This window comes from Hyperolius riggenbachi, chromosome 5 (genome assembly GCF_040937935.1).
Source record: "Hyperolius riggenbachi isolate aHypRig1 chromosome 5, aHypRig1.pri, whole genome shotgun sequence".
NCBI classification, from domain to species: domain Eukaryota; kingdom Metazoa; phylum Chordata; class Amphibia; order Anura; family Hyperoliidae; genus Hyperolius; species Hyperolius riggenbachi.
In genome coordinates, this window is record NC_090650.1 from 365,914,137 (window position 1) to 365,940,315 (window position 26,179).

Below are 26,179 nucleotides of genomic sequence, written 5' to 3' on the forward strand. Positions count from 1 at the left end.
AGGATCTTTGCATATGGTAGCAGATGTAGTAAAGCCAGCGCAAGGAAAATTGGAGCTTAAAGAGGAACTTAGTGAAAATAACAATGAATAAAATTGCTTATTTTTTTACAATGTTTATTTATAGATTATTTATTCAGTGTTTGCCCATTATGAAATCTTTCCTCTCTCTGATTTACATTCTGAAATGTATCACTGGTGGAGACAACTTTAGTTCATCTTTAGTTTTGCCAGGTAATCTGTGTGAAATGTTCATTACTGAGAGTTCTATGCACAGAGGGAGATACTGCTTGCTTGGCGGTTGGAAAAAGCCATTACTTCTCACAATGCAAAGAGGTTCATAGACAGTAAACTGTCACGACCATGGTCATGACATCACACTGTGGGAGGGGCTTCACCACAATATCAGCCACACAGATCCCCCCTCTCCCCTGTAGATCTATTCGAGAAAAGGTAAAGATTTGGAGAAAAGGTGGGAAAAGGTGATGTCAGCTACTGATTGAGATGAAGTTCAGTCCGGGGTTAAACTTCCTCTTTAAATGATGCAAAACAGGTGTAAAAGTGGAGTAGATGCTGAGAGTGGCCAATAAGAACCCCTTGATCTAGGTAACTGCTCCATTTTATGTATCAGTTTTGCTTCAATTTTCATTCGTTTTTGATAAATCTGCCTTTTGACTCTATTGTTAAAGGACACCTGTAGTGAGAGGGATATGGAGATTGCCATATTTATTTCCTTTTAAACAATACCAGTTGATGGCCTCCATCTGATCTTTCTGGCATCAGTAGTGTTTGAACCATATACCTGAAACAAGCATGCAGCAAATCCAAACATCTGATCGACATGCTTGTTCAGGGTCTATGGCTAAAAATGAGAGAATCAGCAGAACAGCAATGCAATTTACATTGCAGGACATAAATATTGCAGCCTCCATATTCCTCTCACTACAGTTGTCCTTTAACCACTTCACGACCGCCCCCAGCCGATGGGCGGCGGCAAAGTCCGGGCCCAAACGACCGCAATATGCCCATCGGCGGGGGCGGCTGCGGGAGTGGCTATGCGGCGATCGCGTCATTCGTGACGCGATCAGCCGCCGGGGACTGGCTCCGCCCCCCGTTCGCTGTAACCCGCCGGCCGTTCGGAAGCGCCGGCGGGTTACTAGCACCCGGATCGCCGCGTGTACTGTGTATAATAGGCTTTGTAATGTATACAAAGCTTATTATACTGGCTGCCTCCTGCCCTGGTGGTCCCAGTGTCCGAGGGACCACCAGGGCAGGCTGCAGCCACCCTAGTCTGCACCCAAGCACACTGATTCCCCCCCCCCTGCCCCCTGATCGCCCACAGCACCCCTCAGACCCCCCCCTGCCCACCCCCCAGACCACTGTTTGCACCCAGTCACCCCCCTAATCACCCATCAATCACTCCCTGTCACTATCTGTCAACGTTTTTTTTTTTTTTAGTCCCTAATCTGCCCCCTACTCCCTCCTGATCACCCCCCACCCCTCAGATTCTCCCCAGACCCCCCCCAGATCCCCCCCCCGTGTACTGTATGCATCTATCCCCCCTGATCACCTGTCAATCACCTGTCAATCACCCGTCAATCACCCGTCAATCACTCCCTGTCACTGCCACCCATCAATCAGCCCCTAACCTGCCCCTTGCGGGCAATCTGATCACCCACCCACTCCAATAGATCGCCCGCAGATCCGACATCAGATCACCTCCCAAATCCATTGTTTACATCTATTCTCTCCTCTAAACACCCACTAATTACCCATCAATCACCCCCTATCACCACCTGTCACTGTTACCCATCAGATTAGACCCTAATCTGCCCCTTGCGGGCACCCAATCACCCGCCCACACGCTCAGATTGCCCTCAGACCCCCCCCCCCCCCACCTTATCAATTCGCCCGTGCAATATTTACATCTGTTATTCCCTGTAATAACCCACTTATCACCTGTCAATCACCCATCAATCACCCCCTGTCACTGCCACCCATCAATCACCCCCTGTTACTGCCACCCATCAATCAGCCCCTAACCTGACCCTTGCGGGCAATCTGATCACCCACCCACACCAATAGATCGCCCGCAGATCCGACATTAGATCACCCCCCAAGTGCAGTGTTTACATCTCTTCTCTCTTTTAAACACCCACTAATTACCCATCAATCACCCCCTATCACCACCTGTCACTGTTACCCATCAGATTAGACCCTAATCTGGCCCTTGCGGGCACCCAATCACCCGCCCACACGCTCAGATTGCCCTCAGACCCCCCCTTATCAATTCGCCAGTGCAATATTTACATCTGTTATTCCCTGTAATAAGCCACTGATCACCTGTCAATCACCCATCAATCACCCCCTGTCACTGCCACCCACCAATCACCCCCTGTCACTGCCACCCATCAAACAGCCCCTAACCTGCCCCTTGCGGGCAGTCTGATCACCCACCCACACCAATAGATCGCCCGCAGATCCGACATCAGATCACCTCCCAAGTGCAGTGTTTACATCTCTTCTCTCCTCTAAACACCCACTAATTACCCATCAATCACCCATCAATCACCCCCTACCACCACCTGTCACTGTTACCCATCAGATTAGACCCTAATCTGCCCCTTGCGGGCACCCAATCACCCGCCCACACCTCAGAACGCCCTCAGACCCCAGCCCTGATCACCTCGCCAGTGCATTGCTTGCATCTATTTCCCCCCTCTAATCACACCTTGAGACACCCATCAATCACCTCCTGTCACCCCCTAGCACACTTACCCATCAGATCAGGCCCTAATTTGCCCCGTGTGGGCTCCTGATCACTCGGCCAAACCCTCAGATCCCCCTCAGACCCCCTTCCGATCACCTCCCCAGTGCATTGATTGCATCTATTTTCCCCTCTAACCGCCCCCTGAGACACCCATCAATCACCTCCTGTCACCCCCCCTAGCACTCCTATCCATCAGATCAGGCCCAATACATCCTGTCATCTAAGAGGCCACCCTGCTTATGACCGATTCCACAAAAGTTGCCCCCTCATAGACCACCTGTCATCAAAATTTGCAGATGCTTATACCCCTGAACAGTCATTTTGAGAAATTTGGTTTCCAGACTACTCACAGTTTTGGGCCCGTAAAATGCCAGGGCAGTATAGGAACCCCACAAGTGACCCCATTTTAGAAAGAAGACACCCCAAGGTATTCTGTTAGGTGTATGATGAGTTCATATAATATTTTATTTTTTGTCAAAAGTTAGCGGAAATTGGATTTTTATTGTTTTTTTCACAAAGTGTCATTTTTCACTAACTTGTGACAAAAAATAAAATCTTCTATGAACTCACCATACCCCTAACAGAATACCTTGGGGTGTCTTCTTTCTAAAATGGGGTCACTTGTGGGGTTCCTATACTGCCCTGGCATTTTAGGGGCCCTAAACCGTGAGGAGTAGTCTAGAAAACAAATGCCTCAAAATGACCTGTGAATAGGACGTTGGGCCCCTTAGCGCACCTAGGCTGCAAAAAAGTGTCACACATGTGGTATCGCCATACTCAGGAGAAGTAGTATAATGTGTTTTGTGGTGTATTTTTACACATACCCATGCTGGGTGGGAGAAATCTCTCTGTAAATGGACAATTGTGTGTAAAAAAAAATCAAATAATTGTCATTTACAGAGATATTTCTCCCACCCAGCATGGGTATGTGTAAAAATACACCCCAAAACACATTATACTACTTCTCCTGAGTACGGCGGTACCACATGTGTGGCACTTTTTTGCACCCTAAGTGCGCTAAGGGGCCCAAAGTCCAATGAGTACCTTTAGGATTTCACAGGTCATTTTGCGACATTTGGTTTCAAGACTACTCCTCACAGTTTAGGGCCCCTAAAATGCCAGGGCAGTATAGGAACCCCACAAATGACCGCATTTTAGAAAGAAGACACCCAAAGGTATTCCGTTAGGAGTATGGTGAGTTCATAGAAGATTTTCTTTTTTGTCACAAGTTAGCGGAAAATGACACTTTGTGAAAAAAAACAATTAAAATCAATTTCCGCTAACTTGTGACAAAAAAAAAAAATCTTCTATGAACTCACCATACATCTAACGGAATACCTTGGGGTGTCTTCTTTCTAAAATGGGGTAATTTGTGGGGTTCCTATACTGTCCTGGCATTTTAGGGGCCCTAAACCGTGAGGAGTAGTCTTGAAGCGAAATTTCTCAAAATGACCTGTGAAATCCTAAAGGTACTCATTGGACTTTGGGCCCCTTAGCGCAGTTAGGGTGCAAAAAAGTGCCACACATGTGGTATCGCCGTACTCAGGAGAAGTAGTATAATGTGTTTTGGGGTGTATTTTTCCACATACCCATGCTGAGTGGGAGAAATATCTCTATAAATAGACAATTGTGTGTAAACAAAATAAAAAAATTGTCATTTACGGAGATATTTCTCCCACCCAGCATGGGTATGTGTAAAAATACACCCCAAAACACATTATACTACTTTTCCTGAGTACGGCAATACCACATGTGTGGCACTTTTTTGCAGCCTAACTGCGCTAAGGGGCCCAAAGTCCAATGAGCATCTTTAGGTTTACAGGGGTGCTTACAATTAGGCACCCCCCAAAATGCCAGGACAGTGAACACACCCCACAAATGACCCCATTTTGAAAAGTAGACACTTCAAGGTATTCAGAGAGGAGCATAGTGAGTCCGTGGCAGATTTCATTTTTTTTTGTCGCAAGTTAGAAGAAATGGAAACTTTTTTTTTTTTTTTCACAAAGTGTCATTTTCCGCTAACTTGTGACAAAAAATAAAATCTTCTATGAACTCACCATGCCTCTCACTGAATACTTTGGGATGTCTTCTTTCCAAAATGGGGTCATTTGGCGGGTATTTGTACTATCCTGGAATTTTAGCCCCTCATGAAACCTGACAGGTGCGCAGAAAAGTCAGAGATGCTTGAAAATGGGAACATTCACTTTTGGCACCATAGTTTGTAAACGCTATAACTTTTACCCAATCCAATAAATATACACTGAATGTTTTTTTTTTTATCAAAGACATGTAGCAGAATAACTTTCGCGCTCAAGTGTATAGGAAATTTTACTTTATTTGAAAAATGTCAGCACAGAAAGTTAAAAAAGTCATTTTTTTGACAAAATTCATGTCTTTTTTGATGAATATAATAAAAAGTAAAACTCGCAGCAGCAATCAAATAGCATCAAAAGAAAGCTGTATTAGTGACAAGAAAAGGAGGTAAAATTCATTTAGGTGGTAGGTTGTATGACCGAGCATTAAACCGTGAAAGCTGCAGTGGTCTGAATGGAGAAAAAGGCTCTGGTCCTTAAGGGGCGAAAAGACTGTGGTCCTCAAGTGGTTAAAGAGACACTGAAGCGAAAAAAAAAATATGATCTAATGAATTGGTTGTGTACTATGAATAAATACTAGAAGATTAGCAGCAAAGAAAATATTCTCATATTTTTATTTTCAGGTATATAGTGTTTTTTCTAACATTGCATCATTCTCTAATATGTGCAGATTACACAACACTCAGCATTCAAAATGATTCTTTCAGAGCAGTCTGTGAACTAAGGACCTCTCCTCTAGCAGAGAAAAAGAAAACAGTTGAGGTAATAAAAGTCAGATAACAGCCCTCTCCACGATTTTGAAAGTCGTAGAGCTTAATGGCTTTTTTGCATAGAGATAACAACTGGAGTTTCTTAACTCTTCCTGTACTAAAAACAATTAGACTGATGTGTCTGATCTTAATTTTTTATTTCTTAGCTGTACTACACATACAAATCATAATATCACAATTTTTTTTCGCTTCAGTGTCTCTTTAAGGTGCACATGAACTGTTTTTTTATATTAAAAGGAAACATTATCCCATGTACTTGTGGTAGAAGGCTCCCAAAATATCTTAATTTCATTTAAGTGTGTTACCTATTTTCTGTAGTGCAGTATTAAAAATCAGCCCCATCTTATCTTGAAGAAAAAAAATGAATATCTGCCTTATAAATTGAATGCTACTTCTCCCATCCTTACCCAGCTTTTAATGTGTCTCCCCTTTCTCCTTCCCATCTGGAAAAAGATATCTCTGAACAGAACAACAGATGAGCTTTATTACTTCAATGTGAAAAATAGGTAATACAACAGATCTGAATTTTGGAAGTCTATAAAGATACATGGGGATATGTTTAATCATACCTCCCAACTTTTTGAGATGAGAAAGAGGGACACTTAAACCACGCCCCTGCCACACCCCTGACCACACATCCCTCGTCCCGCATACCATAAAGATTTCCTAAGAAAAATATGTTGTTTTATAATTCAAACTACACTCGTCCTTTCTATACTGGTTCATTTTCCTTCATAACATCCTTTAACATTTTAAAATTAGTAATATATCAATTTAAAGGATGGGAATAAAGTTTAGAGTCAATTAAATACATTTTTTAGTAAAGAAATATATATATTTACAAAGCAAGAGGGACAAAGTCCTGAAAGAGGGAGAAATGAGGAGGAAAGAGGGACAGAGGGACAGGGCTCCCAAAGACGGTCTGTCCCTCCAAAAGAGGGACAGTTGGGAGCTATGTGTTTAATGTTAATATTAAAAACCAGAGTGGAGTGTCTTTCTCTGCACAGGCAATGCCCACCTCCTCCCTCTGCTTCCTCCTATGGACAAAACCAGCTCTGTGCTCACAGGAAAATATTGTCTGGTGCTACCACCTGCTTCTCACTGAATACCTCCTGTGCCTGATAGTAGTTGAGAGGCTTATAGACATGTTCAAACAGCGGCATATAACATTTACATAGAAAGTCTGAAACCATGCCAGAAGTTAATGTGCATACACACATACAATCTTGATTGGGCAATGTTATCACTTCCATGTACTATGAGAGCCAAAAGATTTTGAATACATTGAACAGATTGTGGAGGTAAAGGCTGGTACACACAATGCAACTTCCCATCAGATTGATGGGTTGAATTGATCATTTGTGACCTGTCCGATCTGCTCCTGATAGATAACGGGTCGATTTTGTGCAGTAATGATCTGAAAATCTATTGATCAGGAGCAGACCTGAAAATACCGATTCAACCTGTCGATCTGATGGGAGGTTGCATCATGTGTATCAGGCATAAGATTGCATACTCCATGGAAGTGATAAATTGGCCAATCAAGATTGGATATGTGTAGTTAAGAAAGTTGAGTTAATTGATGCACCAGGGAAAGTTTCTTTTGTTCTTATTTAAATTCAACAAGCATAATGGTCAAAGACTCCTCCTGGGAACCAAGTCAAAGTAGGGGGAGACCTCTATGTTAAAGGACCGCTAAGATGAACAATAGTGAAATTAAGAATCCATGTGGATACACAGTACAATTGTGAAACACATTATAAATGGGAAACATGAGATTTGGGCACTGTTATAAGCTCCCATTGAATTATCGGTAAGGAGGGGAAATTTGAGTGCCAAATATCGGGCATGGGTGCCAAAATATCTCCTACTTACCGATAGTTCTATGGGAGCTTATTGCAAAAAATTACTGTTTTTGTGGGAGTTTTCTTTTTATTGCAGCGGCAGGGACCTTTAAGGTTAGCCTGGGGGATTCGTGGTTAAGGTTAGCTTTGGGGGGCGTTTTTGCGGTGGCTTTCTCTTTATTGTGGTTTTCTTTTTATAAGGTTAGCCGTGGGAGGTTGCAAGGTTAAGGTTAGCTGTGGAGGGTAGGAGGGTCAAGGTTAGTTGTGTAGGGTAGGAGGGTTAAGGTTAGCCATGGGGGATAGGAGGGTTAAGGTTAGCCATGGGAGTCAGGAGGGTTAAGGTTAGTTGTGTAGGGTAGGAACGTTAAGGTTAGCCATGGGGGTAGGAGGGTTAAGGTTAGCTGTGGAGGGTAGCAGGGTTAAGGTTACCGTGGGGGATAGCAGGGTTAAGGTTAGCAATGTTGGCTAGCAGGGTTAGGGTTAGCTGTGGAGGGTAGGAGGGTTAAGGTTAGCAGTGGAGTGTAGGGGGGTTAAGGTTAGCCAAAGGGGTAGCAGTGTTAAGGTTAGCTGTGGGGGGTTGGAGGGTTAAGGTTAGCTGTGGGGGGTAGCAGGGTTAAGGTTAGCTGTGAAGGGTAGCAGGGTTAAGGTTAGCTGTGGGGGGTAGGAGGGTTAAGGTTAGCTGGGAGGGGTAACAGGGTTAAGGTTAGCTGTAAAGGGTAGGAGGGTTAAGGTTAGCTGTGGAGGGTAGCGGGGTAAAGGTTAGCCCTGGGGGGTAGCAGGGTAAAAGTTAGCCGTGGGTGGTAGCAGGGTTAAGGTTAGCTGTGGAGGGTAGCAGGGTAAAGGTAAGCCGTGAGGGGAGAGTGAAAGTTTGCCGTGAGGGGTAGTTCAGTTTAGGCATCGGTAGTGGTAGAGTTCAGCGTGAGAATAGGCTTAGGTTTTCGCTGTAGTAAAATATAGGTATTTAACATCAATATTTTACTATAATTTTTCCACTTTAGTAGTAGAATATTAGTAAATGTACTATTAGTAATTCTACTATTGGCCTTTCTGTGTGCCCAAAGTTCCAGGCGCCATTTTTTGATGTACATGTATAAATTACTTTTTTCCTATGTAGCTATCACTGACAGGAAGTATTAAACTGATGACTAACAGGTATAAATCAATACAAATGTGCCTACTTTCTACAGGGACATTATTTTGGCAGTTGGACTTTGCGTCTGCAATTCAGGGATGTTTTTGAAATTGATGGAAACACTCAGAATCCCGAGTCCAAAACTTGTCACAAAGAGGTTCAAGGCCATCAGTTTAATAATACCTAACGTAAGACAGGGGTCACGCTTGTCTTTCAGTGTTTTGTGTACGATTTTCTGCACACGTTTTCTGTACACCATGTGCTTTTGTGCGGTAGGCACGGATCATATGGTAACATGCTACAGACTTTGCGTCAGCATTGCGGCGATTTGGGTACTTCCATCTCCCCGTTTATGTAATGCATAGCAAACGACAACATGTGAAAGACATCCATTTATAGCAACCCATGAGAGAAATCCTTGCTTTCTGAGGTGAGGAATAATAAAACCTGATTGGCTGCTGTAAGCAACATGAAGATAACAGAGTCTGTTGCTTCATCAGATATGCCCCAAACTTTCTACTGAACAGGCATTGGCATTTGCAATATGCATGTATGTTTGTTAATATGGAATGCTTTTTTCTCCTAGTCTTGCATTCTTCCTCTATACTGTGCTGCTTCTATTGTCAAAGAACCTGAGGTGCGTTTCTTTCTAGTGCTATAGAATCTAAATCAAAAACAAATGTGTGTTTTTTATATAAAACCAGTGAAATACAACGATTTTTTTATTTATTTCCCGTTTCATATATTAGATTTCCAATGAACCGAAAGCATTCAAGCATGTGTTATCATGCCTGTATTTTACTGTCACCTGATAGTATTACATTATGCTGGAGGAGGTAGGCCCCAAACTAAAATGTTTCATAGTGGCTAGTGGAAGAAGGAAGTAGTGGTGGGCAGAAATTACACATCATAATTCGCAATTTTGCATCATAATGTGACATTTTCGGAGTACACGTAAAAGATTGCATGGAAACGTAATTGCTAACCGTAATTTACGAGACATTTCATTTGCGTAAATTCAATGGACATAATTACATCTATAGGTGTGCCGCACAAGTTCCTTTGCATCATTTTTGGACGTAAACGTTTTTACGCATACTAATAGAGTTTTTTGCATTGAATATTTAAAGAGAACCTGTACTGAGTAAAAATATTTAAAATAAACACATGAGGTAACTTCAAATGAACATTACATAGTTACCTTGCCCTCAGTTCATCTCAGAAGCTCACCATTTTCTTCTGACAATAATCCCTTCCAGTTCTGACAATATTTTGTCAGATCTGAAATATATCAGTTGCTGTCAGTAAAATATCAGTTGCTGTCAGTTATAGCTGAGAGGAAAACTGATGTACCAGGTAATGTCCATGTTTCCCTATTGCTCAAGTGGGTGATGTTACAGTTTAACTGTGTGCTGACCAGAAAGCTGTTATGGGTAATGGCTATTTTCAAAATGGAGGTAATGTCCATGTTTCCCTATTGCTCAAGTGGGTGATGTTACAGTTTAACCGTGTGCTGACCAGAAAGCTGTTATGGGTAATGGCTATTTTCAAAATGGAGGAGGGAAAATTCCCTTGATCACAGTGAGCAAACAGGACGCGGGACAGGACACTGAGGAGTAGACTACATGGAAGGTAAGTATGACTTGTGTATGCTTATTTTGACTTTTAATTTTCAGTTCAGGTTTTCTTTAAAGAGCGGCGCATGTGCAGTATACTGGCTGGTGAACATGAATTTTTTACACATATGAAAGCATTTTTCGCATTTAATATTTAAATAATAGCCGCGCATTTGCAGTACACTATCTGATGAATGCAATTTTTGTTACGCATGCGAATGCATTTTTTCGCATTGAATATTTAGTGGTCGTGCATGCGCAGTACACTGGCGAATAGACATGGATATTTTTACACATTGAATGCGTAATTACAGGCATAATTACGATTCACAAACATAGTATGCTGTACATAATGTAATCGCAATTACGCAATGTGTAATTGCAAAAAAATTATGCAAAGTTTTGCGTAATCGTAATTGACCCATTATGAGCACCACTAGAAGCAAGCCCAGTTTGGGACTGCACACCCAGCAAAAACAAACAGAAGGTATTCAAGTCATTAATTAACTAAGGTAGTAACATCGCTGAAGGTATAAAGAGTCATCATGGCTCATAAACATATCATGGTCTTCTTTTAGCAAAGGCGAAGATCGGTGTCAAAGGTGCACCAACCCATGACAGCTATTAGAAATCATCTTTCATTCTTCTCATTACTTTAAACTGAAATGTAATTGGTTGATAATATATGGGTGACTGAACATCATTGCTCCGCACATTATGGAAAAATACAAAAGTAGACCAAATTGGAAGTAATAATTGCTTTCATTTTATCTGACTTTATTCATTTTTTTCATACAGGTAAAGGTATTCAGAAGCAACATCAAATTGTAAATATAATATCAATAAAATATAATAAAATATGTAAAGACATCCTGACACTTTCACTAGAAGACTAGATTGCAGCACAGGTAGACTTTGGTGAAAGGTATAAAATGTGTTGAGCTTTAGACTTATTTATTTTATTTATTGTATTTATAAAGCGCCAACATATTACGCAGCGCTGGACATTAGTTTAGGTTACAGACAATATTTAGGGGTGACATACAGCAAAATGACAATACATGAATACAAGAAAGACCACAGTATGAGTACAAGGTAATGCTTAGTCACTGGAGGGGAGCATGGAGATTAAGCAAGTTCGGTTCACTCAGATGCATAACATGGGTTCACAGTAATGGAGGTGCATGATCAGGTAGGACACAAAAGGAGGGCCCTGCCCAAAGGCTTACAATCTAGAGGGAGAGGTAAGGACACGAACGGTAGGGGATCAGAGTTCAGCTGTGGGTTTAGAGCACTTGTGAGGGGTAGTAGGCCAGAGTGAAAAGGTGAGTTTTGAGGGCTTTTAGACTTGCCATCAGACCAAAAGAGAAAGATGTCTTGAATGCTTGTAGAAGACGCTTCTCCCATCCAATGGCAGCTGTGGGGGAGGAAGGGTTGTTCAGTTAGGCCCAGTGCACACCAAAAACCTCTAGCAGATCTGCAAAACGCTAGAGGTTTTTGAAGCAGATTTCAGAGCGATTCTAGGCATGTTTAGAGAGGTTTTCTAAACATGCCTAGCATTTTTTGCAGCGTTTTTGTGTAGCAGATTACAAATATTGTTACAGTAAAAGCTGTTACTGAACAGCTAATGTAACAAAAACGCCTGGAAAACCGCTCTGATCTAGCGTTTTTCAGAGCTGTTTTCCACTTTCCTATACTTTAAAGAGTAACTATTACGCATTAAATGCAAAATAAATTTTCTATTGCAGGGTGTTACAAAGCAAAAAAGGGTACTAGCAAGGCAATTCAAACATTTAAAATCAATCTTACTTTTGTTCCTGATAGGTTTTTACTCCTCATGCCCCCAGGCTCTAAGAGGGTATGCACGGCCGCAGAAGAGAAGTGACAGGCAGGCTGAATCAGCCTGGTTGGCTGAAGCCTCTGTCACTCACCTCTCTGTGCTGCGATTGGCCGCCTTGTCTCCCCTTTACTGCGGTGGATCTAGCTGTTGTTAGAACACAGGGAGGGGAGCCAGAGGCTATCTCCTGTCACTGTCCACTGCCCCCCTCCTCCAGTAGCATGTCCACTCAGTCTCTGCCTGCCTGCTTCATGTGCCACCTCTGCATTCCCCCTCTTCCCCGCACTGATCAATAAGGAAGGATAAAGGTGGCGCCGCACACAGACTCACCTAACAATGATTCCAGGCGCTGCAGTTCCCCTCTATACCGCCGGCGGTAGTGCAGAGAATAGATGAGAACAGCAGCGCTTGGATCCATTATTAGGTGAGTCTAAGCCTGCTCCATTTATCCTCTTCGCTGTGTGTTCAGAATAAGTGCGGGGAGGAGTGGGATCGTGAGTGGGGGGGAAGAATCTATCCTAGGAACCAAGATGGCCACTGCCAGGAGTGGGATAGTTCATTAAGAAGATTAAAACATTTATGAAATCTAATAGGTGGACAGTGCAATGCATCTGTTATGTAAGTAGAGCAAGTATTTATCTACTTACATGTGTATTTTTTTAGGGGAGCATATTATGGCTAACAGTTGTTCTTTAACATTGAGGCAGAATCTAATAAATGCTGCAGCCCGAGTTTGCGTTTGTGGAAAAAATGACCCCCTCTGATGTGCACCATCCCATTCACTTTCATTAGCCAAGCGGTTTTCCCCTGCAAGCGTTTTAAAAAATGTTTCAGAACCGCTCTGGTGTGCACCAGCCATTACAGTTGCCACCTACCTACACAGGCAATCAGACGGGAAGGGTGTCTGTGGCCATACTTGAAAAGGTTTCTAAATTTCCCTTCATACATATTTCTTTTGATCCAGGGAGGGGAAAAAATAAGCTTATCAGAACCCCTAACTGTTCCTACTCACTAACATCAAGGAGCTGTCTTTATGCCATCAAAGAGAAAAATCACATTGTGTCGTGGAAGAGGGTGAATTTTGACTGTTGTGATGGCTCAGGTAAGTATTCAAATTTTTCTTCCTAATTGTTCTTGAAGTTCCTCTTTATGATGTTGATGTCCATCAACAGGGGGTGGAAAGAGGAAAGGGCTATATGTTCGAACCTGTGACATCCTTAAGACTAGGTTCACAGTGAGAGTTGGGTTGCATTCTCTGTTACTGCGGGAACACAACAGGAAAGTGGCGCTGCACAATCCACGCATTCACATCACATACAGTGAAGCAAACAGTCAATGAAAAATACTCTTCACTGTCACTTATGCGGTAAACACACTGCATGCAGTGTGTTGGTTAACCACACTTTTGCATTGCAGTGGGGTGTTCTTTGTTACAATGCTGCCGTTATGATGCAATGCAATGCAATTCCCCGCTGTGTACCTAACCTCACAGTCAATCAAATTGAGTTCTGCAATAGTAAATTTGTTACAGGAAAAAATGACACAAGTAGGGACATTGAAAAAGAAGGGAGGAGGCACCAACCTGTATATACATCCACTGTTTATAGACTGCGCATGAACCCATTAGCAGCATTAACAGAGTTATCTTGTTTACGATAAGTTCACTGCTTTTGACCGCAGTCAGCAGAACTCGTTGTGCTGTAAATTATTGGAATGCTTTGCACTCTCTCTACTAGTAGAAAATATAGAACTGTAAGCAGAAGTCCTCTGTTGTTGTCTCATACTGCCCCCTAGTGACACGTGGCCATAAATACACATTACAGCAGTACTTATTAGAAGCTAGGAAATGTAACAAAGAAGAAATAAAAAATGTGCTAAAACAAGTTGGCCTCGAGCACTTGCAAGCCTCTAAACCAATTGGTTGCTAAAGGGTTAATACATCAAATGCTTGGATTGCATCAGGGGCCCAGGCAGACGGGTGTGGAGGAATGCCCACTCCAAATAACTGGTGGCCATTTTACATACCCATTTACCCTGGCTCCCGGCTGCAATCGCATTCAATGTATTAAGAATCCATCCACATGCACAGTTTGGTGATGATCGTAATCACAATTATGCAAAATTTCACACATTTTTGCAATCATGCCTATACGTAATTACGATTTGTAAATTCAATTCATTTCGTATAGGCATTTGGAATTTTGCGTAATTTTCGCATAATTTTGTGCCGACTTTAGCAGTGAATAGCAAAAGCCCCCACACATGCTATTGACACCAAACTTGCTCTGTTTGTTAAGGAGAAGGCTGGGTATAAGTCAAGTACAAGAATTCTCCAAAAAGACCTTGTCGTTTTTAAGAAAATCGATTTTAACAATGCAAAGAAAAAAATGTTTTTAAACTCGGAAAAATGACAGTTTAAAAAACATTTTGTTTGCATTTTTAAAATCGATTTTCTCAAAAACTACAAGGTCTTTTTGAAAAATGATTTTCCCACTATTCTGGTTAACATATGTAGCAATTTTGGTAGGAATAGCATGTATGGGGGCTTTGCTATTAGCCGCTAAAGTCGGCACAAAATTATGGGAAATTATGCAAAAATTCACACGAAATTATGAAATATTGTAATTACATATGAGATTCATTACGATTTTCCCTGAAATTTCGCATTACGATTGCAATGTATAATTGCGAATTACGTTGCGTAATTCTTGCTCACTAGTTGGCGCCTCCCTCCTTTTTTTACACTCCCACTTGATGAGGAGTTTACTTCATTTACTATTACTGTATACCAGTTAGGTATACATGCTAGATACCCATTATAAACTATGTTATCACCTGTCTAATATGTCTGCTTCCAGAAAAATGTTAAAGTGAACCTGTATTCAGCAAGACATATGGCAATCAAGAATGTTACTTGTCAGCAGGTGCCATAAGATGGTATAATATCTCCATGCTTAGTTTCTGTACCTGCATCGCACCTCTGAAACCCTGAGGCCCCTTTCACACTAGAGTGTTTTCTTTGCGTTGCTTTACCCATTTTTACTGCAGGTTAACGCTAAAGCAATGAAAGTCTATGGGACATTTTTATACCTGATGCAGTGCACTGTGATGCACTGAAAGTATTGTATCTGACGCAAAAGCATCAGCGCACTATGGGTCAACATCCATGGCTACATGTATTGACCGGAAGGGATGTAAGTCAATATATTTTTTTTCAATACACTTCCTTACAATTCGTATTTCCACTACAGGAAGTGAGCGCTAAAGAGTCTCACTTATAGTTTGGCTTGCTGCCAAAAACTGCATTACCGCAGATATCTCCAAAGCCTGTTTTTAGCATTGTGGTGCACCGCAATAAAAACGCTAGTTGCTGGTGTGAACCTGGCCTCAGTGTAAACCTGTAAAAAGTGACCTGACACAAAGTAAAGTAGACTTCTGAAATCCTATAGTTTGTCCTTCCGTCTTTGGGGTTCCAGTGCTACTTCAGTACTTTAACCTAGAAAAGAACAAAAACAAAAAAGCATTAACCCTTTCCCTGCCAGCCGATTTGTCCTAAGCGCGAACATCTACTGCCAGCAGTTTCTAGACATTTTGCACTCATTAGCTTTACTTAGGATTTTTTTTTACAAGAAAACCTACATGGAATAGGACATATTATATATTGTTTTTTCCGTAATGAATTGGGCTTGTACACTGAATCAAAATTTGTACATTTCTGGAGATATAACACATTTTTTTAGTAAAATATGCTAAAGACAATAAAATATTTTTCTGTGGTGGTTTTTTTTTTTTTTCAAAGAAGAATTAAATTTACTGACAAATATGTTACTGTTTGTAAAAGCCCTGATTCTACTGAATCCAACGATACCAAATATGTATTGGTGTCCCACTTTTCCTGTCCACAACACACCCCAATAATAAAACAGCATTTTGCACAATTCCCCAGCAAGCTCACAGTAAGCAAAGACTCATACAAGTGTGCTGAATGACAGACAGTAGCAGACAGCCAATAGGAAGAGCCTCCCTGTTCTGCTAATCATTTAATAGGCTCCGATACTCTGAATGGTGGGACTTCACATGTATCAAGTTATACATTTGCAGGAGAAGAGTACATGAAGATAGGCTTCCCTGCATCCCTTTAGAGGTGCCGGGAAAGGACTCATATACACAGAGAATCATAGGACTGGAGAATGCAGCGTGTCTCAAGGGATGTTGGGGGTGTTTTTTGTTTTTTTTACACTGTTACAGCAGCTGAATGCGGATTACAGCTCTTTCTCTCCCACTGTGTGTGCTTGAGGTCATGTGGAGGTGATCAAGAGCCTCTGCATGAAATCAGAGAACCAGAGGTCATTGCCTTGGAGCTTTACATGCTATCTGCAGCAGTCAATCCTTGCTGTGAACTGCAAGAAGAAAACAAACCTGGAAGTGCCCAAAAATGTGCTAGTCCCCAGTACAGCGCTGCTGTAGATCGCAGCGCTGTACAACGTAAATAAACGCGGGCAGACTGTTTACTGAGCGGAGCTCCATCACTCAAGCTGGGATGCGCGCAAATTGGCACACGCGATCCCCGCTAAACTCTACCCACTTCTCTTGACGCCTTTCGGCGTTAGGCGGTCAGAAAGGGGTTAACTATTGACCTTTATTTGGAAGTGTTTTTGTGCCAAACGATAGTTTAATGGCCTGTAATAAGTGATCAATGAGCGTTACTCTGCTGTTAACTCAAGACTGAGTGAAAAGAAAGTGACATTTGTATACCTGAATCAATAACCCTTACAGTGAGAAAAAAGAAACACAGTAACATTCTTGTTCTATGTAAGCTTGGGACTGTACATACACATGTTTATCTCATGTCCCTTATTGTAAATATCCCAAGTAGGGGCTAGGTTTATGTCATATAACTAGCAGTGATATCTCAAGGATACTTTAAAGGGATACTGTAGGGGGGTCGGGGGAAAATGAGCTGAACTTACCCGGGGCTTCTAATGGTCCCCCGCAGACATCCTGTGTCGGCGCAGCCACTCACCGATGCTCCGGCCCCGCCTCCAGTTAACTTCTGGAATTTCTGACTTTAAAGTCAGAAAACCACTGCGCCTGCACGCCCATGTCCTCGCTCCCGCTGATGTCACCAGGAGTGTACTGCACAGACACAGACCATACTGGGCCTGCACTGTGCGCTCTTGATGACATCAGCGGGATCGAGGACACGGCAACGCAGGCGCAGTGGTTTTCAGACTTTAAAGTCTGAAATTCCAGAAGTGAACCGGAGGCGGGGACGGAGCATCGGTGAGTGGCTGCGCCAACACAGGATGTCTGCGGGGGACCGTTAGAAGCCCCGGGTAAGTTCAACTCATTTTCCCCTGACCCCCCTACAGTATCCCTTTAAGTGTAGGCTGAATTAAAAGTGGCCCATTGCATAAACACACACATTAAAGAGACTCTGTAACAAAATTTTCAGCCTTAGTTCTTCTATCCTATAAGTTCCTTTGCCTGTTCTAATGTTCTCTGGCTTACTGCAGCCTTTCCTAATTGCACAGTGGTTGTGTTATCTCTGTTATATGATTTAATCTGTTCTGTTCTGTCGGCTCTGTCGGCTCAGGCTGGAAAGTGTGGAATGTGCAGGGCTGCTTGTGATTGGTAGAAGCTATACACACACCCTCCAGGCCCCCTGCAGGCTCTGTATGACTCACACACTCTGCTTATGTGAGCCTATCACAAGCTGGTTAGTTTGTTTGTAAACACTGCCTAAAACTGGCAATTACAAGCCAGGTTTGCAGCAGAGAGTGGCAGAAACAGCACAGAGGGGCCCAGGAGAACATAATGAATAGAATGGTATGCTTTTTGCTGTAAAAATTTTAGAGTACAGATTCTCTTTAAATACAAAGCATGGCTTGCAGCGAGTTAGAATGATCAGTTACAACTCAATACTGTGAACAGTCCCATAGATTGTATGGGCAGTGAGTTGACATGCAGAATTATTCTGCAATGCAACTCCATGAGTTGTTCACTGTCCAGTAAACTAACCCTAAATCTTTAATTTCAAAAAGAATTGAGTGTGGCTGTTTACACTGTCTGGAGTCTTGTTTGAGAAAATGATGCTTGCTTTGCTCAAAAAAAATCTGCACACATGCATTTATGTTACATGAGTCATGTGACATATTCCCAACGATGTGTCTTTCCCTATGGCCAATAAAATAACAGAGATAAGTGAAGAATAGTTTTCACACAGTAAGTAAATAAAGAATTGTTTTCTAGTTATGGGACCTGACATTCAAAGTAGAAGGTAGAGTTCCCACAAAGATTTAACATTTATTTTAAATGTTTTCAAGTTCTCCTGGCTAAAATGAAAACAGGTTTACTGTTAAACCACAATGAATTAATACAGTAAAAAAGAAAGTGATCACTGTATCTGCCCTAAATAAAAGATGACAAAAAATGTTGAAATTCATTATAGAACATCAAACGCTTGAAAAAAATTGCAACAGCAAAATAAATCCATCACATTCTTACAACTAGCAGTATATTGTTTGAAATGTTGAAAATAATAAGTGTCCATTCGCACTGTGCCCATGTGTGCCTCTGTGATAAAGTATTGTGCTATTGTATTCCTTACGACACAAATGCCTCTGGACAAGCTTATTGTAAATGCCACACACCACTTTGGCCACATTGCCGTGACCATGCACTGCCTAGTAGCATACCTAGTGTGAACAAACAAGTATGAATAGTAAAACTTACAAAGAAGGCTTTGCTCGATTCTCGTGGGCGCTGGTTACCCAATCAACTGTTTCCAGAGGAACCGGACTTTAGGAAATATGCATTTAAGTACTAGAGAGGACTTGATAGCTGGAAAGAGCACATGATGTCCATAGTTGCCTAGCCACTAGATGTAAATATGCAATATTTTCAATAGACTGGCAATATGATGGAAGACTGTTGTGCACTGGAGTGGGGCCTGCATAGGAAAGCCTTTAGAAGGTGCAACATGAACCGTATTTGCAGTTAGTCACATTTCATGCAGAAGATAAAGGCTAAAGGTACCCAAACACTATGACAATTTCCCGCTGATATACAGCAGATTGGATCACTGTGATCGAATCTGCTGTGAAATCGTTAACGCAAATGTTGACCGATCGACCGAATTCCACCCGTAATCAATCAATTCAGTCGATCTGTCCAGGCGGAAAATTATGCTCGATCGCCGGCGGGTCGGGAGCGCGTCATGCTGTTCCTTTCTCCGGCTCGCCTTCTTCTGCATCTCCTCTTCACTTCTTGTCCCATCCTGTGAGAAGGAGAAGTTCAAACAGTAGAGGGCCCTCTACTGTGTGAACTTTTGCTCAGGGCAGGAAGTGAAGAGAAGATGGAGAAGTAGGCTAGTCGGAGAAAGGGACAGCACGGACCCGTGGGACTTGCTCTGGTGGACAGGTGATATATTGCTGCTGGCCAGGGAAGCAGGGGCAGCGAGGCAGGCAGAGGCAGCAGTAGCTCCACAGGTTGTGAATCGATTTCATGCGGAAATCAATTTAAAATCTGTGTGCAGTGTATGGGCAGCCAATAGATCCCTCTCTGATCAGATTCAGAGAGGACTCTATCTATTGGTCGATCTGGTGGAAATCGACCAGTGTATGGCAGCCTTTACATTTCTGCTTTCTGAGCAACTACAAGAGGCGCGTGATTAAGATGCTAAACCAAAAAGGTCAGTCACATGTTCACTGAAGACAGTGGAGTCTCACTTAGTTAGTCAGTTAGTCAGATTCCTCTATGCTGAATTTAAGTGGGGTGCTGGCAGCACACATCACTGCAATACTGAGAAGCTATTATACCTCAAGACTGTATGTCCATTACTCTGTAAGACCAGCAGGGTGCACTGTCAATGGGTAGTTGCTTAGAACTTCTTTCCTTTGGGTAAAGAAATGTAGACTGTGGATTTTGGAACTAGCACTATTGAGATCAATTAGAAAAAAAAACATTCCAAAGCTAGACACCAATACAAAAGGGTTTACACTGTGCACAAAGATGATGTCATAAACCAGAATAACGCTTAGATGATTAATTGTAGTCTATTGGTTCGCTGTTGCAAAAAAGCACTATTCCTTCCAAAAAATCTCTTCATATATTCAGCAGCACTCCACAATATTCACAAATGCTCTATTCTGTGTGATTATTTTGAGTGCTGCTGAATATATTAATAGGCACCAATACAGTATTAATTTTTTCATGGTGCAGTGGCGACCTGGCTTCTGGGGTTGGCCCAGCCATAGCTCCTAAAAGTATATCGCATAAAGAAAAAAAAACAGGAATTAACTTTAAAAGTGCAGAATGAAAACATAGCTTACAGTGCAAAAAAGAAAAAAGAAAAAAAAAAGCTTAAAGGACCACTGTTATGAAAAAAAGAAAAAATTTAAAACACATTGAAAACACTTAAAGGATACCCGAAGTGACATGTGACATGATGAGATAGACATGTGTATGTACAGTGCCTAGCACACAAATAACTATGCTGTTTTCCTGTTTTTCTTTCCCTGCCTGAAAGAGTTAAATATAAGGTATGTAAGTGGCTGACTCAGTCCTGACTCAGACAGGAAGTGACTACAGTGTGACCCTCACTAATAAGAAATTTCAACTATAAAACACTTTCCTAGCAGAAAATGGCTTCTGAGAGCAGGAAAGAGATACAAAGGGTAATTTCTTATCAGTGAGAGTCACACTGCAGTCACTTCCTGTCTGAGTCAGGACTGAGTCAGCCACTTACATACCTGATATTTAACTCTTCCAGACAGAGAAAGAAAAAAAAAGGAACACAGCATAGTTATTTGTGTGCTAGGCACTGTACATACACATGTCTATCTCATCATGTCACATGTCACGTCAGGTATCCTTTAAATAAAAAGTAAATTTCTCCCAGAGTAAAATGTGTTATAAATTACTTTTCCCCTATGTTGTTGTCATATACAGTAGGTAGTAGAAATCTGACAGAACTGACAGGTTTTGGACTAGTCCATTTCTTCAGGGGTCTCAGGGTCTTCTTTGTTTTCAAAAGCACTTAGTGAACGGCAATTACTCAGTCCAACTGTCAGAATAGTGTGCAAACAGGTGGTGGTGGTGGCCTGAATCTTTCTATAGATCCTTTCTAGGGAGTGCTTTTGTAGAGAATAACTGAAATGCTGAGAATCCCCCATAAAAAGATGGACTAGTCAAAAACCTGTCCGTTCTGGAAGATTTCTACTAACTATTATAAGTAACAGCAACATCGGAGAAAAATACTTCATAGCTCATTTTACTCTGGAAGAAACATTTGTACATGTATACAAGGATTTTATATTTTACAATTTGTGTGCATGACATATGACTATACCCCGTGCTACTAGCAAGAATCTTATGATGAGAATCATATCTCATTGTTGGGACCAATAAGCACTGTCTTTTATTTTCCTATGTGGCATAGATCTGTTTTAGTGTAGATTGACAGTTGCAGATCTTCCCCTTAAAGTGATCCCGAGCCGAAGCTCAGGCTCGAAGGAAGTTCTTACCCTGCAGAGAGTGAAGCTGCAAAATCCTTTTGAGGCTTCCCTCTCTTGTCTGCAGCCTCCGATTGCAGAGCGGGGCCCCCCTCCAAATCGGGGCCGCGCAGCTTCCCTTCCGCATTAATGGCCGCACTGTAGCCTTGCAAGCCCGCCCGCCAATGCACAGTAGCACGGAGCCTGTGGCTCTGGCTTACTGCGCACGCACAGGTGAGCTCAGTCGGGTATTGCGCGCCGATGTACATGGAAGAGGAGCTGTGCGCGCCCCGATCTGGTTAGTGACAATGCATTGTCGCTAATCTTCCAGGGGGTCATGCTCAGCGACGGGGGACATTAGAATAGAGAGGAAAGCCTCAATAGGATCCTGAGGCTTCCCTCTCCTTAGGTAAGTATCTGGTTTCGGCTCCAGTACACTTTAAATGGTTTGAGAACCTGAAGGACATCTGTAGATCCTGGATTTCCAAATCTGCATATAATGGTAGAGCAATGGAGGATGGATGCTTCCACTATGTGATTTGCTGACTGCTGCCACATACTGCCCAGAGGCAATGATCATGTGTGCATAATCTAGGGGTGCTGAGTACCAGCATGTACTCACACCACACAATACATATTTGGAGCCTTGCATTGGTGAATTGATTTTAATGTAATGTAAAAAAAACTCAGAGAGCACCGGTAATGCTATGCTGCTTAAAGAGAATCTGTACTCTAATATTCTTACACTAAAAAGCATACCATTCTATTCCTTATTTTCTTCTGTGCCCCTCTGTGCTGTTTCTGCCACTCTCTGCTGCAATTCTGGCTTGTTTTAGGCAGTGTTTACAAACAAACTAACCCGCTTGTGATAGGCTCACATAAACAGAGTGTGTGAGTCATACAGAGTGTGCAGGGGGCCTGCAGAGGGTGTGTATCACTTCTATCCAATCACAAGCAGCCCTGCACATTCCACACATTCAAGCCTTAGCCCGACAGACACAACAAAGGAAAGGAGATAAGATTTATTACAGAGACAATGCAATTAGGAAAGGCTGCAGTAAGCCAGAGCTTATTAGAACAGGCATAGGAACTTATAGGATAGAAGAACTAAGGCTGAAAAATTTGTTACAGAGTCTCTTTAACTCCCAAGCAAACCATAAACCGACTGTCCATAAAATAGTCCCTGACTAGGACAGGAAACAGCAAAATAAAGCGTACAGCATTCTGTGAATACTCCGTAATGGGGGCAGACATATTGTTCTTTTATTCTATGGCTAAAGATTGCATCTTGCTTTGCTAAGCTGACATGCACAATTCATATGCTTATGTTCCCTGACTTTGCATGCATATTTTACACATTACAAATGGCACAACTCTTTCACAACCTTCTTCCAGGTAGGGGATCGGTTGAAAAGGGCGCCCGAGCTGCCTGTATGAAAAGGGCGCCGCCATAGACATCAATGTTATTTCTGGAAATATGGGCTACAAGGTGTAGAAAAGGGCGCCCGAGTTTTGATATAGGCTACAAGCGGGCTCCCCTCTGTAGCCCATATTTTTTTCGACTACATTAAGGTGCCCCTCTGTAGCCCATATTATTGACTTTTTTTGTAGCCGAAGTTTTTATATGGGCTACAAGCACTGTAAGCCGAATTATTTCATTCCCCCACTATCCATGGCGGCCTGGAGGGGGAATAGTAATTAACACATCCCGGAGTTTTTTTCTAGCCGAAGTTTGTATATGGGCTACACCAGGCGCCTTGTTTTTTTTGTAGCCGAAGTTTTTATATGGGCTACACCAAGCGTCTTTTTTGTAGCCGAAGTTTATATGGGCTACACCAGGCGCCTTTTTTGTAGCCGAAGTTGGTATATATATGGGCTCCACCAGGCGCCCTTTTTTACCGGCGCCCTTTTCATGTAGACCCCCAGGTAGACCTTGAAATGCTTGCCTAGATAAAATCATCTAATAGGAGCTCCAAGGAAGATTTTTTACTAAAGAAATATTTTTTTTTCTTGCAAAAGAATGTTTTTGTTGTTACATATTGTGATATATACTGTAATATACCAATTTTTAGGGGAAACCCAATTAACTTATCTGTAGGTTTTTGGGTTGTGGGAGGAAACCGCAGAGTCCAGAGGCAACGCACGCAGACACGGGGAAAACATACAAACTCCTTGAAGATAGTTCTCTGCTATGGCTTTAGAGTATCTATCAGGTTTTTGATTATTGCCCTGTTATGGGGCCCATACACCTAACGATTTTCCCGCCGAAATACAGACGTTTCGATCACAGTGATCGAAACGGCCGTGAAATCGCTGCGCACACCGCTGACAGAACGATGGATTTCCATCCGAAATCAATCGTTTCCGTCGACTCCCGTCGATCCATCCGTGCGGAAGATTTTTCTCGATCGCCGGCGGGTCGGGAGTGCGTCGATAGCGGCGTTCGAATGCCCGACGACTGACGCAATACAGCGGAGATACAATACCTGCTCCACCGGCGCAAGTCCCCGCTGTCACCTCCCGGCACCCGGCTGGCATCTTTTCCGCATCACGGCATCCGGCTTAACTTCCTGTGTCACTGCAGTGACAGCGGAAGTACAAATAGAGGGCGCTCTATTTGAACTTCCGCTGTCACTGGAGTGACAGAAAGTTATACGCGGATGCCGGATGTGTGATGAGGAAGGTGATGGGAGAAGATACCAGCCGGGAGCCGATGTGGAGAAGATGTTGGGACCAGGCGGAGAAGAAGACAGCGGTGGACCAGGTGACTCGACCAGTGTATGGCCACCTTTAGGGAGAGTTCCCCTCTTACTGTGCCTTTGACAGTTGACATTGGGTAGAATGTGAGAAGAAAAGCAATATTTATGGGTTACTGTCATCACTGCAGTGGCTACAGATCATGCACTCCATAGCAAAAATATAATGGGGTCCCCCAAACTACGTGCACATGAGCAATGAGAACTGCAGTTCTCCCTCCCCCAGACACTGCATCTGTAAAAACCCATTGATTTCCCCATTTCTCACACTGTTTTCCTCCTGCGCACCCTTCCCTGAACTTTACTATTTGATTTAAATACATGCGTCTGATATTCCCATCATAGGTCCCGTCTTGCTCCTGGGCTCCATAGTAGCTGCTATGGCTGCTATGACAATACACCCCTAGTTGTCATAATGACAGGAGTACAGCTATGTTTTTGCCCAATTAGACATTCAATCAGACAAAACATCTTATCGATTGTATATTGAATTGGATTTAAACATTTGCAATCAATATTAAGCACTAAAACTGATCTAAAGACTGTTCTGCTATGTTGGTATTTAGCCTGTCATAAAATAATTGATCATTTGATTGTAATATTGATCATAATCTCAGAATATGTTGCCGACAATGGCTTATTTAGCCTCTCTACCAGTAGATTTTTCAAATTGACATGACTCCAGTGTTTGTACTGCTTCTAGGAATTACGACTGGAATGTGTGTTGAATTTGCAAATACTGGAGGAAGATTCTGTTAACGATACAATTTGCTGAACGATCGTTAACGAATGATTCTTCGTATGAACGATCGAAAAAGATCATTTGGGACTACTTATGGACAAAAATCTCCTAACCAATCCGATCAGATTAATGAAAACGATCCGAAAATCCCCATAGCTCACTCAGATAAGAGGATTAGATATATACATGAAATGTGAAAAGTTGAAGATTACCCACAAAGATGTTTGTGAGGACCACATCCCAGCCCCCCCATTATATTTAATTAATTACCGTACATCTGAATTTTAGTGCACATAGGGCCTGTATATCTGTCATCTCCTCTACATCCTCTAAATGGCAGCAAGGTAAGTCTTTCATGGGATCCAAGTTGTGCTACCTCCACTGTGATAGCAGGGTTGTAACCACTAACTTGCAATGACCAACACCGCTGCACAATAGCATAAACAGAAAGTGGGCAGTGCCAGGCCACCCTGATCTATCGCTAATTATAAAGTGTTTAAGGCTACTCTTGATATTTCTTCCTGCCATATGAAAGATGTAATAGTAGAATCAATTTTATGAAGTAATTTTTTAGACCATAATACAGATGTTGTCTGAAATAAAGGATAACGGACTCCGGCACTCCAATGCAGAGGTAGTTTATTCAAGCACGGTAGATAAGAACAACAGGTTACAGAATGCCTGTGTCAACAGCTGTTTCGCGTGTAGTCACGCCTCCTCAGGACACCAAGGCTTACCCCTTCCTTTTTCCACCCCACCTATATACCCAGCTGGGGGGGCAGTCTCCCTCTTCAAAAATGCACAAAAATATATACCCTTAAAGGGGAAGGGGAATATCTCAAGACACATACACATACAATTCGAAATAGATAAAACCCACACAGTTACTTTAAAAGGGCTGAAATTTCATTTCTATCGTTAAATCCTAAATTGCCCAGCGCAATCATAGTCATTGATATCAGGGAAGCTTCTCTACGCAATAATAATTCTTCCTAAAGCCGCATCTACACGAGTAGATGCGGCCGCGATGCTCCTTATCAATCGAGCTGCTGATGCGGCTCGATTGATAAGATCCGACAGGACAGATCTCCGCACCGCCGATTCCCTGCTCGATCCCCGCGAGGGGAC

General features: G+C 42.4%; 1 long non-coding RNA gene across 1 annotated transcript in view; it reads right to left on the reverse strand.

The window, feature by feature from the left end:
- Positions 1 to 10,965: 10,965 nt before the first annotated feature.
- LOC137518989 (uncharacterized) overlaps positions 10,966 to 26,179 on the reverse strand; it is a 33,460-nt gene continuing 18,246 nt past the window's right edge. The window contains exon 2 of the long non-coding RNA XR_011020942.1: positions 10,966 to 15,555. This is a non-coding gene — a long non-coding RNA (uncharacterized lncRNA). The remainder of the gene's footprint in view (positions 15,556 to 26,179) is intronic.